The following is a 13,174-nucleotide window of genomic DNA, read 5'->3' as shown; positions in this document are numbered from 1 at the left end:
TGGCATAACTTACTCATTGCACTTTCACTGTACATGTGGCAGTTTTCCGCCTATCTGACAAGGCAAATTCCTTGAAAAAAAACCCCCACAGCTGATTAATATGAAATGATGAATCCATTTAGGAGAGAATGAAATCATGACTGACATGGAAAGTCACGTCAGAATAATCAGATTTATTCTTCGTGACAGATTTAGAAATTTTGTCTTATTATTTCAAAATCCCCCTACTTAAAAGGAAATCAAAACCATTTTAGACAACAGCAGAAATGAAAGTTGAGATTTTATTGCATCATTTCAATGCAGAGATACTGTAGAAAAAGAAAGTTCTACGAGTCCACATTAGAAAGAGAAGTGTTCTTGGTAAAATATAATGATAGTCATAAATATCATAGAGGTTTATTCTGTCCAGTTCTCTTGAGAATTGAGCATAACATCAACTAAAATCATGGTACACAAATATTCACATAAGGGCAGAAAAGCATCAGTCATTCCAAAGTTTGTGAGAACAATAAGCTGCAATGTTTGGTGATCTGGGACATTGTTTTTAAAATGCTCCCATCACTAAGATCACATTCTTCTACTCTATGTTGAATAAAATGTGCTCTTATTAAGGTCATCGAAAGTAGAACTAATTTAGGGTTTTGTAAGATGTCAGTGTCAGAAATTTTTATACTGTGTATTAAAGCAGTGGTTCCCAACCTGGGGTCCAGGTCCCATAGGGCAGTGCTTCTCAACTTTGGGGTCAGAACCCCCTTGGGGTTCGTGAGATTCCCTAAAAAAAAAGAATATTTTTTAAATTCCACCGTTTCCCCTTTACACCAATTTTGCCAAATTTTAACCAGTTTTCATCATTTTTTCCCACAAATTTTAACATTTTTGTCATTTAACACATATTTTTATCATTTTAAACCCTTTCAACCACTTTTTTTCTGCCTGCCACTTCTAAACCAATTCTTTCCACATAAGCCAAATTTTGCCTCTGTTGACCCATTATTGTCACTATTAACCCCATCTTAGCCCTTTTTATACCCATTTTTTTCCATTTTAACCATATTTCACTATCTGTTATGCCCATTTTTGCCAGTTTGACCAATTTCTGCCAATATCTGCCTATTCTTTCTTTCTCAGTTAACACTATTTTGCCAGTTTATATCAATTTTTCTTCTCATTTCACTGGATTTTCACCCATTTTTGCCAATTAAAACCTATTTCAGCCACTTTTTATTTCCCTTTTATCACTATGTATGCCCAATTTTGACACTGTAACACATTTTAATTCTTTTTTTTTTTTTTTTTTTTACAAAATAGATTTACATTCTTAAGAAGGCTATATATTACACAAATGATTTAAAAAAGAGATTAGTTTTACTGATAAGAGTGGTTATTTTTTCAGGTTAAATATAAAATAAGGATATCACAGCTTAACTTCAAAATAGACCATGATTTTGTTGACCTCCACAGGCCCCCAGTTTGGCTGGGCCCCTAGAAAGCTCTACCCTTACCCCCCCTTATGGACAGCCTTGTCTCCACATGACTATTCTTGAATGTGCATGGCTGTGTTCAACCACCTTCAGGTCTCAGGCACCTTTATTTTGAGGGTCATGGGCTGAAAAGGTTGAGAACCACTGCCGTAGGGGGTCCCCAAAGATTTCAAGGGGGGCACGGGGCCCTGGCCATTCTGACATTGACAAAAATATAATAGTATAATATATAATATAATATATAATTATAATATATATATAATATAATATAATAATAATAGATGTGCATCTATTTTTGAAAATCATGATAAGAAACACATTATACTCTCTGTAAAACTGAACAAGTTGATATTGTTCAACATTTTTTTGGAACTGATTGTATCAAAGTTTTTAAGTTGTGGAAAGAGATTATTTTATTAATCACTACTTGTACATTTATGTTGGGTCAACTTGACTTTTATAAGTTAAATTGCACTGAGGAAAATTTCCTACACCTTTCCTACAGTTAAAATTCTGTTTAAATCCAACTCAAAACAACATGCTTCAGTATTTTTTTTGTAAAGCTACATGTTCTTTCACTACAATTTTCTCTATTTCCATCACAAACTTTAATCTTAAACATTAATGCCACCAAATGTATTTCAATCTCACTGACTACAAATTATAATAAGTGAAAAGTGCACACGAAAAGGAAGTCCTCTTCCATAATATTCAGTGTAACATTCATTGTATATTATAGTTGTTTTCTACAGGCAAGACTTCTGTAACTAAGTCAGTAAACACACTCATAGTGCAAACGTGTCTAATGCTGAAAAGCATTATGGGAAAACCCTGCATTTGAAGGGATGATTGTCAAATAATTAGAGTACAATGACAAAAACACTTATAATGACTGAGTACTGTTTACTCAGAACTAAAAATGTGGTCAATCAACTCAGGAAAATAAAGCTGAAAAAGCAATTTTCGATTTTAAAAAGTTAAGTTAAAACTTAACTCAGTGACCAATATTTTGTAAGAACTTTCAGGGAGGTTGTACAGGAGATATCATATGAAATGTGAAGGGTCAGTGTCATCACACATTCTCAGCTCCAGGTGTGAAGTGATGCCAGAAAAGCGATCCTGCAGCGGCAACACATAACCCAAAGCTTCTCCTTGATCCACAGGGCCGATGAAACGATAAGGACGGATGTTGAAGATTTTCACACAGTGCACTAGATCAGACAGATACAACACTTTTACTTTCCAGGATATAAGGTGTGATCTAATACTTGGACCTGTATTTTCTCCTTACACGCCACCTTTTTCTGCCAGTACTTGAAGGACTCCCTCACATTCTTCCAGTGGAGAAAGATAGTGCTGTGTATAGGTTAATACATGGCTGTAAGGCCAGGTTATTCTCACTTCTTTCAGGGGTTGATTTAAAAGAAAGAGAGAATCACATATTTCTATTTCCAATCCACTGAAAAGAGTGGCTGCAGTGTTGAATGACCTTTCAGTAAAAAGCTCTTTGGAACTCACAGGATGTGTAAAACACGAATCAATGCCTCAAAACGATGCATGCATTTGTCGAAGAAAAGCAAAGAGTTTTAGAGGATTTTTATATTCTCCTTACCTTCGGCAACTACTCCTAAAAACTATACATCTCTCTTAATGCACTTTATATGCCTGCAACTTGTATTAATGCATAGCAAATTCATGGCTACGCCCTGCAACAAATAGACCTATGAAATGTGAAGACAACAGACCCATTAAAGGTTATTTATAATCCCACGTGGATCAACATAGGCCTGAGATCCTTAATGAGAACTCCCACACCACAAGCCCTTTCTGCAGACATAAACAAGCAAGCAGCCAACTTAGAAACAAACAACCTAAAAGTAGGCTAGTCTTCAAGTCAACGCTATCATTAAATCCTATGGGCTTCTAATGATAACTCTCTCAGCATTAATGCAGGTATCACAGCGAGGTAATGTGTCTCTGTGATGTCTAATCATGTCTATGCTTTACCCTGAGATGAAAGGAGCTGACAGTACATGTGTTTTGCTGATAATAAAGTTCAATTAGAGGAAGAGGCAGATGAGGACTAATGATGTTTACTCATCACTCCGGTGCCTTTTTAACTCACAAAATCACGCTCACTCATGCAAGCATGTATGCAGACACACATATACACAATGCATTACAAAACCATGCATGCACTCCTCTGCCAGGCTCCACAAACACAAATGCTGAGGTGATGCTTTGTTCTGTAGTAATGGGCCTTAGTGGGGGTCATTACCAGCCTTTGATGGGGTTTCACGTGCAGCTGGGTTCTGGTGTTAGAGGTAAATAGAAGTTCAATAGAGTCTCAGCCCCTCTCTCCATACCTTGCCTAATCCTTCTAAATCACTTCTTTATATCTATTCCTAACGCCTACGCTATAGTAACCAAGCCTCCCTTCTGCCCCAGTAATGCCTCTGTATGCTATAGGATTACTCTCAAAGGTAACATTACATAATAACAGTGTGAATACAAACTGATTTTTCATTGTTTTGTTTTCTCCTTTTGAATGAAGTGGAGCAGATGTTCCAGGGAATTGAAGGTGTGCTCACTAGCACCTTGCCTGGTTGATCCACTACTAAGATCTTATCTTAAATATCTCAACAATGAAGGGTTTGATTGAATTTGGAACAGACATCACTTGAGGCCACTTGTTTTTTTGCATTGTGGCAATCACTTTTTTTGGAATGTCAAGGTGGAAGTTAGCTCAGCTTTTACTCTGATTTTATGTTAAATGGCACTACGTCTTATACTATTTTTTTTACATTTATTTGTATATCTGACTGACCCACATAATGTGAAATAGCTGGAGGAGTCCTGTGATCATGGTCAGCCTATATCCGGAAACCCAAAACCTGACTACACGTTTGAAATCTTAGCTTACTATACCCTAGTTAAGCATCTCCACCTACAGCCATATTTGGCACACCTCTGGGAACAGAAATTCTTGAGAAAGGCTTTTAAAGCTGGTTTATTCAGGGTCAAAAACCTCTGCCGCTTGTTCGATATTACAGTGCATTCAGGAAGCATTCAGACCATCACCTTTTTCAATTTTGCAGATTGATGCTATGATCATTTACATTCATATTTTCTTTCAATAATCTACACTAAGTATCTCATCATGACAAAGTGAAAACAACATTGTAGAAATGTTTTCGAATTAATCAAAAATAAAAAACTGAAATATATCGACATGAGTATTCAGTAGTGCTGTCAATTGATTTAAAAAAATGTATCAACTTAATTACATCACTATGCTGTGATTAATCATGATAAATCACAGTATTACTTTAGTTTTAGTAATTTTCAAATTTTTAAACGTTATTATTATCAAGTTTTTATTTTCATTTTTTTAACTTTATGTACAGCACTTTGAAAGTGCTTGTAACTAAAAATGCATTATTATTATCATTATTATTATTATTACTATCATTATTATTATTATCATTATTATTATTATTATTATTGTTATTATTATTATTATTAATATCCATAAATTAATATTTAAAATACAACCATTTACTTGTATTTTTGGTTGAGATAAATTAGTACAAGCATTGTGTTTAAATTAAGAAATATTAAACAAAGTAGAGTTTTTAAACTTATTTGTGTTTTGTAAATCAGAATGTCTTAATTTACTGAGCAATAATATTCATAAACTGCAAATGAGCCCAGCAGACAAACACATCAGGTACATAATAACTTCTGCTGTAAAGTGAATGATCAGGTGTGCTGTTACCCTGAAGTAGCAGTTGTTGCTGGCTGATGTCCAGTAGTCTCTCGTCAGTGTAATAAATGTAGCTCGGGCCAGCTGCTCCACTTTGGTTGCCTCTTTAGCTGTCATACAGTTCACAGATTCTTGAAACAGAAGTTCTCGTAGGTGTTCTGTGGTACGGGTCATCCGAGGCGACCCGGATGTCTTGAAGCCCGTTGTCAACGATGTCGATGGTCTGCAGTCTCTGGCGACCCATTAGCAATCGCATTAGCTTAGCTGTTGTCCTTTTGGGGACAAATCTGGGTCTGCTAGGCTGCGCCAGTATAGCTTAGTGTTATGGCTTGATCCTGTGTTGTTGTTAGTGTCTTTGCTAGCATTAGTCACATTAGCTATCATAGCTTGATCCCGTGTTGTTGTTGTTAGTATCTTTGCTAACATTGGCAAAGATGCGTTTTGCCTGGAGGTGGTACTTCAGACTCGTTGTTCTTTTCTGTAAAGACAATTCATCACTACAGTATGTACACACAACTTTTGTTTCATCCAGGCTTCCATTCACCAGCTTTTTGAATCAAAATTTTCCGTTAAGCAGACCTGGGTCTGTCTCCTCACTCATCACTGCTGGCTGCGTTTGACCTGCCTTTAACCTTTTCACCTCAGAGACATAAACATCTGCACAGGAGGACTATGGGAGGAAGTTGTGGTCAAACTTAGTCATATGATTAAATTGCATTATAACTTTTTTTAAATGCGTTAAGCTTTCCAGATTAATCACAAGCGTTAACGCGTTTATACTAACAGGCCTAGTATTTAGACCCTTTACTCAGTACTTAGTTGAAGCATCTTTGGCAGCAATTACAGCCTTGAGTAATTTTGAATATGACACAATAAGCTTTGCACACCTGGACTGGGGGATTTTCTATTGTTCTTCTTTGCATAATCCTCTCAAACTCAGTCAGATTGGATGGTGACTGTTGGTGGACAGCCAATTTCATGTCTCTCCAGAGAAGTCTGATAGGGTTCAAGTCAGGGCTCTGGCTTGACCTCTCTAGGATATTCAGTTCCTAAGCACTCTTGTGTTGTCTTGGCTGTGTGCTTCGGGTCAGTGTCCTGTTGGAAGGGGAAACCTTCAGCCCAGCCTGGGGAAATCTCTGTACTTTGCTCCATTCAGCTTTCCCTCAATCCTGGCCAGTCTCCCAGTCCCTACTGCTGACAGACACCCCCACAGCATGATGCTGCCACCACCATGCTTCACTGTTGGGTATGGCCTGGTTTCTTCCAGACATAATATTTAGAATTGAGGCCACACAGTTCAATCTTCGTTTTATCAGATCAGAGAATCCTGTTTATCACAATCTGAGAGTCCTTCAGGCACTTTTTTGCAAACTCCAAATGGGCTTTCTTGGGTTTCGCACTGAGGAGTAGCCTGTGACGGTTGAAGTGACCATCAGGTCCTTGTACACCTCTCTTACTAAGGCTCTTCTCCCCTGCTAAGTTTAGCAGGGTGACTAGCACTTGGAAGAAGATTATGTAGGCCATTATGGTCTTGGGAACCTTCAGTGCAGCAGAAATCCTTTTGTAGCCTTCCACAGATCAATTTAATTTTTCATAGGTGGACTCCAATCAAGATGCAGAAACATCTCTGCAATGATCAAGAGAAATAGAAGGAACTTGTGCTGAATTTCAAGTGTTACAATGGGCCTGAAAAGCTTTGTCAATGTGATATATCAGTTTTTATTTTAAAGGAAATTGTAAACATTTCAAAAATTCTGCTTTCACTTTGTCATTATTGGGTACTGAGTGTAGATTTGTGAGAGAAAATCAATTCAAATGTGAAGAGGGGCTCAGCCACCAGCAAAATTTAAAACGCCTCAACAAATGAAATAGTTCTGCCTTCAGCACACTGATTGGCACAAATTTTGAAACAGACTTTCATATTCCCTCGACAATAATTCCCTCTGCCAGTCGTGCTCAACAGAGTTTTCCTCTAATGCCATCCGTGGATCAATATTTGTGGTTCAATTGAATGCCATTACAACTGTTGGATGATTTTGTAGAAAATTTGTTGCAGGCATTCCCGTCTTTGTGGACTTTAACTCCCTGCCAAAACTCTCATTCTTAATTAAACGCTGTCATGATTAACAAAACAGTTCACTTCTTCATTTGTTTTAATTATGGTGGAATTATTAAGTAAACTTACTGAGTAATTTATTGGACAGTTGCAACCAAAAGCCTTGAATTTTACTTTTTGTTTATGGATAATGTTTAAAATGTATGGGTTCAGGTTTTGTAGTGACATTTCTCCCTCCTTACCATCGCTGAGAAGTTTGACCCCATCAAACTGATTTCCAGCAGGATCTGTCTGACTCACTGGACCTGCCAGGGAACCTGAGAATGGAGCATTGACAACACTGTAGTCATCACACACCAGGTCCACGGCTTTATGCAGGTCATTACCTCTGTAAGAGAACACAGAGAGAAAAAAAATCAGGATAAAACAGCTTTCCTACTAGACTTGTCAACAAATACGCCTAATGAAATTCTAAAATTTGTCTGCCAGAGTTAAAACACTTAATCCATTATTTCTTTGGACTGCTGCTGTGTCTCTCACAGCCACAGTCAGACATGTCAGAAGGCACTTAGCAAGGCATTTAAGAGAATATGCAGCAGCAGCGTAAGCACTGTATTATCAGCTCATTTGCACTCATAAGCCAGTTATGTGTCAGCATGTGTTTACTTTCTTCTTAAGCCTAAAAATAAGATCAGGATAAATCACCTTCTGGAGTTAAAAGCTCCACAACCGTGCACATCACAGGCTCTTACTCTATTGTTGTGTTGGCCTGCACAAAAGACACTCCAGGATCCAACTAGACATATTGAAAAAAGCATGTTTTAAAAATTCATCAACCATTTTCGAAGGCTACTGTAGTGTATACCAAAAATGACAATGCATGCATATATAAGGGAATTTTAACATCTACTGAGCCAGAGTCCCTCTTTTTTCATTCAGATAGATGTAAGGCCAATTACAGCAACCATTAAAATGTGATGTGTTGATGTTATATCAGTGGTGTGTCAGCTAAAGATACAGCCTCACATTTATAATGACACATTTTTGTGACTCAGACAGGAAAGAACTGTAAATCCCTGGTAAATCTGTGCTTGGCAAATAACAGCATGGTGTATTTTTGTACGACTATCTGAAGGAGTCACATGACGTATGTGTAACTGTGTCATCCTACCAGGCATACAACACTGCCGTGTTTTCAGCCCTGAGCACTTGTCTATCAGGTATCGTCCCTGGCAGATGTATCTCTTCAGCTGGCAGATGCCTCCCAGTCTGGTGCAGCTGATGTCACTCCCTGGTACTGTAGCAACTCTGGTACTTCCCGTCCTCTTAGCCTTCTTCCCTTGAGTCACCAGCTTCTGCTTCCTGACGTTTGCTTCAGTGTAATTCCTCTTCACCTTGATGTGACTTTGAGGACTTCCTAGTTTTTCATGTTTAATCTTTTTGTGTTGTGAAGCATGGCTCAACAGGACATCTGAAAAAGAGAACAAAGTACACAAGGATTTAGAAGAGAATGTGGCTCAAAACAACACTCTTTGGTTAAGGATTTATCTTTGTGTAATAAATGTTTGCTTTTACTTTAATTTTGTATTCTGTTTCTAATCTGACCCTTCACAAGAGGGTCTGGCTGCAGACCTCGACAAAACCTCTACGCTGGGGTAGTAGGGCTGCTGAAAGCCCCTGGTTGTGCTGTGGATGTCCCGGGGACTACCAGTGGCCTCTCCGGGCATATTACCAGGGATGAAAATGTCCAGACTAAAAAGATGCCATCAAGCTTGGCCTAGAATGTCGAGTGACACAAATGTGTGATGGCATGTGCTGAGCTCAACTCAGCCCATTTTCTGGATCTTATGCCTGCAACAGGTTCCAAAAAAAGTTGGAACAGGAGCATGTTTACCACTATGTCAAATCATATTTTCTTCTAACAACACTATGTAAGATTCTGAGGACTTAAGATAGTAAGTGTAGAAATATTGAAAGTAGAATTACTTCCCATCTATGCTTAATGTCCTTAAGTTGCTCAGCAGTGCAGGGTTTTTGCCGTAAATGATGGTAATGTTGATGTTTGTTTAATTTACTTTAGTGCCAAACAGCCAGTCAGTCAAAAATGCAAAATAATCAAGATTAATAGTACTAACGAATTATCATCAAAAATATTTCCTTTATCTGAACTAAATTTGACTGAGACCTAACAGGTTGTTTCTTGAAATGCCGTGTAGCATTATGAAGAAAGCTACAGAGCAAATGCTCATTTAGATCTCATGATTGTTAATGAAAAAAATCAACTTTGTGGAAATTACATTTGATTAGGCCTTTGTTGAATGTGATTTATAATTTAACATACCCTAAGAACTTTTACAAAGTGTTATTGATGTTTGTTGAGGTCACATTTGTATAGAGCTGTGTTCCTTGTAGACAGACAGTCATGGTTCAGTTATTCATAGTGTGTTTTCAGTCTGACACAATACTAATTATCTTGGCCGGACACGCGCCTTTGATCTTCATTAACTCCATTAACCTCACAGGCACAGAGAATATTTCAATCATGCTGTTCTGGCACAAGAGCGCATGCTGGTCTCTGACTGAAAGAAGCTGCTTATCACTAGGAGGCCTTATTGATGGGGAGACAGTAGGGGAGGATAGCTGGATGTGGTATGGAAAAGCAATTTTCCTCAGTATGTGATCTAAAATTAGAAATGGAAAAACTTTTGTAAAATAAATGTTAGTGTCGGCTGCCTGTGCAGCACAGCTTAGAATAACTGGGGTTTTCTGAATGGTTGTTGGTGCATATCAAAGTGGCTGTTAGATTGTAGGGTGTTTCAGGGGGCTACATATCTTATTATTGTTCTTGCAAGTTGTAAGGATGTTGTTATGATGTGTCTTGTAAGGAATTTGATGCTTGGCAGGGTTTGTCGTTGGGTTGAGAGGGTTCGACAAGGGTCTGTATAACTGAGCCCCCATTCTATTATCCACTATCAATTTGCCTAACAATGTTTATAAAATATCACATCTTTACATGATCTTAATTTTGGAAGACAAAGTTTGGACACTGCCTTCATGAGATCACCCATCAGTTTCAAAGAAAGCCTTATTTCCCAGGCTCTTATTTGGCCGATACAATATATCCTTGCATTCCCCTATTTTAGGACATATAGTGCCTATTAAAATTATTCACCTCATTAAATGTTTTATCTTTTAATTGATTTTATAAATCAATCATGGTCAGTATAATTTGTCTTTTTTGCCAAAAAAAAAAAAGCCAAAAGCCCTTTTTAATGTCAAGGTGAAGAAGATTTCTACGATTAAACAAATATATATAAGGTACAGTAATTGACTGCATGAATAACTAGAAAAGCACTCTGAGTGCACAGACCTCCGCCATTAGCCCTATCTCCCAATAGTACAGAATCCTTTAAAAAAATCCTGGATCCAGACAGTGATCTGGATCACTCCCAAAATCTAAGCAGTTCTTCATTATGCCATTTCTGATATTTCCTGAAAATTCCATCAAAATCCATCCATAACTTTTTGAGTTATGTTGCTAACAAACAATCTAACTAAATGTGTAAATGTGTCTGTATCGGAAAGGTCCAGTCACTGGTTAATCAGTATTCCTGGCTACTATAACACCATGAAGACAAAGGAACACTCCAAGAGACTCAGAGAAAAGGCTGTTGAAAAGTTTAAGTCAGGGGATGGATACAAAAACATTTCCAAGGTACTGAACAGCTCTTGGAGTTCAGTTAAATCCATCATCAAGGAACTGAAGGAACAATGGCACATGTATAAACTTGCCTAGATCAGGCCGTGCTCACAAACTTAGGGTGCAAGAAAAAGACTAGTGAGAGAGGCCACCAAGACACCTATGAATACTCTGAAGAAATTACATGCTTCAGCAGTCTACTGTGAAGCATGGCAGTGGCAACATCATGCTGTGGGGATACTTCTTGGTGGGTAGAGGGTACAGATGGTGGGTAAAATAAATTAAAAATATAGGAAATCCTGGATGACATTTTTCTTAAGTACAGTAAACATTGCCTCCTGATAGCCATCATCGAGGTCTGTGCCAGGCCCATGCCTCAGGTATCCTCCCAGCTGCCCCCTCCATGATGCTGGTGGTCGCCCCTGGCATCTGGACCAGCCCATGGGGTCCTGGGCACCCAGTATGTGGTGAGCTGGATCAGGGCCGGGAAAGCGCGCCAGGTGCCTGAGAAGCGCCGCTGCCATTCATGTGTCAAGCAGCTGACTCTTCCCTTCCCAGCTCTCCTGGGCTCTTCTGCATTAGACACATGGCCTTGCCAACAATATCCAAAAATGCTTTGAAAAGAAGTTGTCACAAAAGCATCCAGCTGGCACCTTAAGCCATCAGTCATTGTCTTCTTTTTTCAACACCAGAGGTTGCTGCTTGAGAGGAACACAAAGCCGCTACTGTTAATGAAGGCTTATTGTGGCAGCTCAATTTTTCCTGTCTGAATGGACTTTTATTTTTCTGTCTTACCAATATAACAAGAGACTCCTTCACACTTATACACTATACTGGTACCACGACAGGGCAGATAATAAAGGACAATAAGTTTGGCAGAAATTCTTTGAACAGTTTTGACAGCTCAGAGTGATATGTTTTCTCAAAGGACTTTAGCTGAAGTGTCAAAACTATCTGTGCATGTTTCCCAATACTATTTTTAAAGGCAGTGGTATTTTTAGTTTCCTCATGTTTATAATAAGGGAACCCAAGTATTCAGAAGTAGTAATGGACATGGGGTGGAAAACAGCTTGCTGATTGTAGAAGAGTGTACTATATCGCAGCTGCTACAATAATTGTTTTGATGCCTTTGCTTTAAAGATAATGTATTCTGCCCAGTGATGCAATACTATCATAGGCAAACACTGATGCTGTTTTTAATTTAATGGTTAAAAAAAGAAAGTCCTTCAGTTACCAAAACAAAATAATGCAAACAGAGGTTATATAAGTCCTAATTCTGATTGGCTGTGATCTAGTATTAACCCCACTCAAAGTGCCTCCTCTGCAACTGCACTGGGGAATTTGTGCCCGCCGTATGCCATGAACCATTTTATCTCTGCAGCAAGATGGCTGTCTCATTTTCATGTGTCTCAACAGTCCCTCAGAAAACGCCTTAAGCTTTCACAGTTAGATGCAATTATGAAATGTTGCATTAGGCATTCAATCATGCTTTAAATGTCTCATCCACTTGCACCAACACACAGTCATTCCAGCAAACGGCCTGAAACCCCCCAAGGTTTATGTTTACAGGAGTTTACAGTCTGCTAATAGGGCTCAGTTCATGCTAATCTCCAGCGGCAGGCAGATATTTCTACACCATTTATTGTTTCTATAATAAGAATCTTATTAGAAAAGACTGAAAGGTCAAATCACTGTGAGCATGAGGTTTCATGATTATTAGATGGGGGTTTGTGCAGAAATATTGTGTATGTGCTTGGGTTTGCTTGGTCAGCTTGATACAGTTACTGCAAATAGCAGAGAAAATATAAATGTTATACACATTTACCATGCAGTAGGCTACTTACAGCATGCTAGCAGAGCTACAACCAGGCAGATGCTCGACAAGGTTCTCATCTTTAATGGAACAGTTCTGACGCTGAATATCTGCAGAATAATGATTGAAGATAGAGAGATGATTATGTATATGACAGGTTAGAGACTAGTAGGTGTAATTCTCTTTTCAAGTAGCAGGATAATATAGATTGATACAGAGCAGTAAACTTGAAGATGAATAATAATTTTTGCACAGATTTTCTATAGCGAAAGAAATTGAAACCATACATACAAGTCTTCTGTAGAGCTTCTGTGCAGCGAGTGGCTCTGTGGGTCGAAACACAAAGCAGGGACTGTCA

The sequence above is a fragment of the Cheilinus undulatus genome, linkage group 12 (genome assembly GCF_018320785.1).
Source record: "Cheilinus undulatus linkage group 12, ASM1832078v1, whole genome shotgun sequence".
Taxonomy (NCBI): Eukaryota; Metazoa; Chordata; class Actinopteri; order Labriformes; family Labridae; genus Cheilinus; species Cheilinus undulatus.
The sequence above is the reverse complement of the archived record's forward strand: the minus strand, read 5'-3'. Positions refer to the sequence as shown.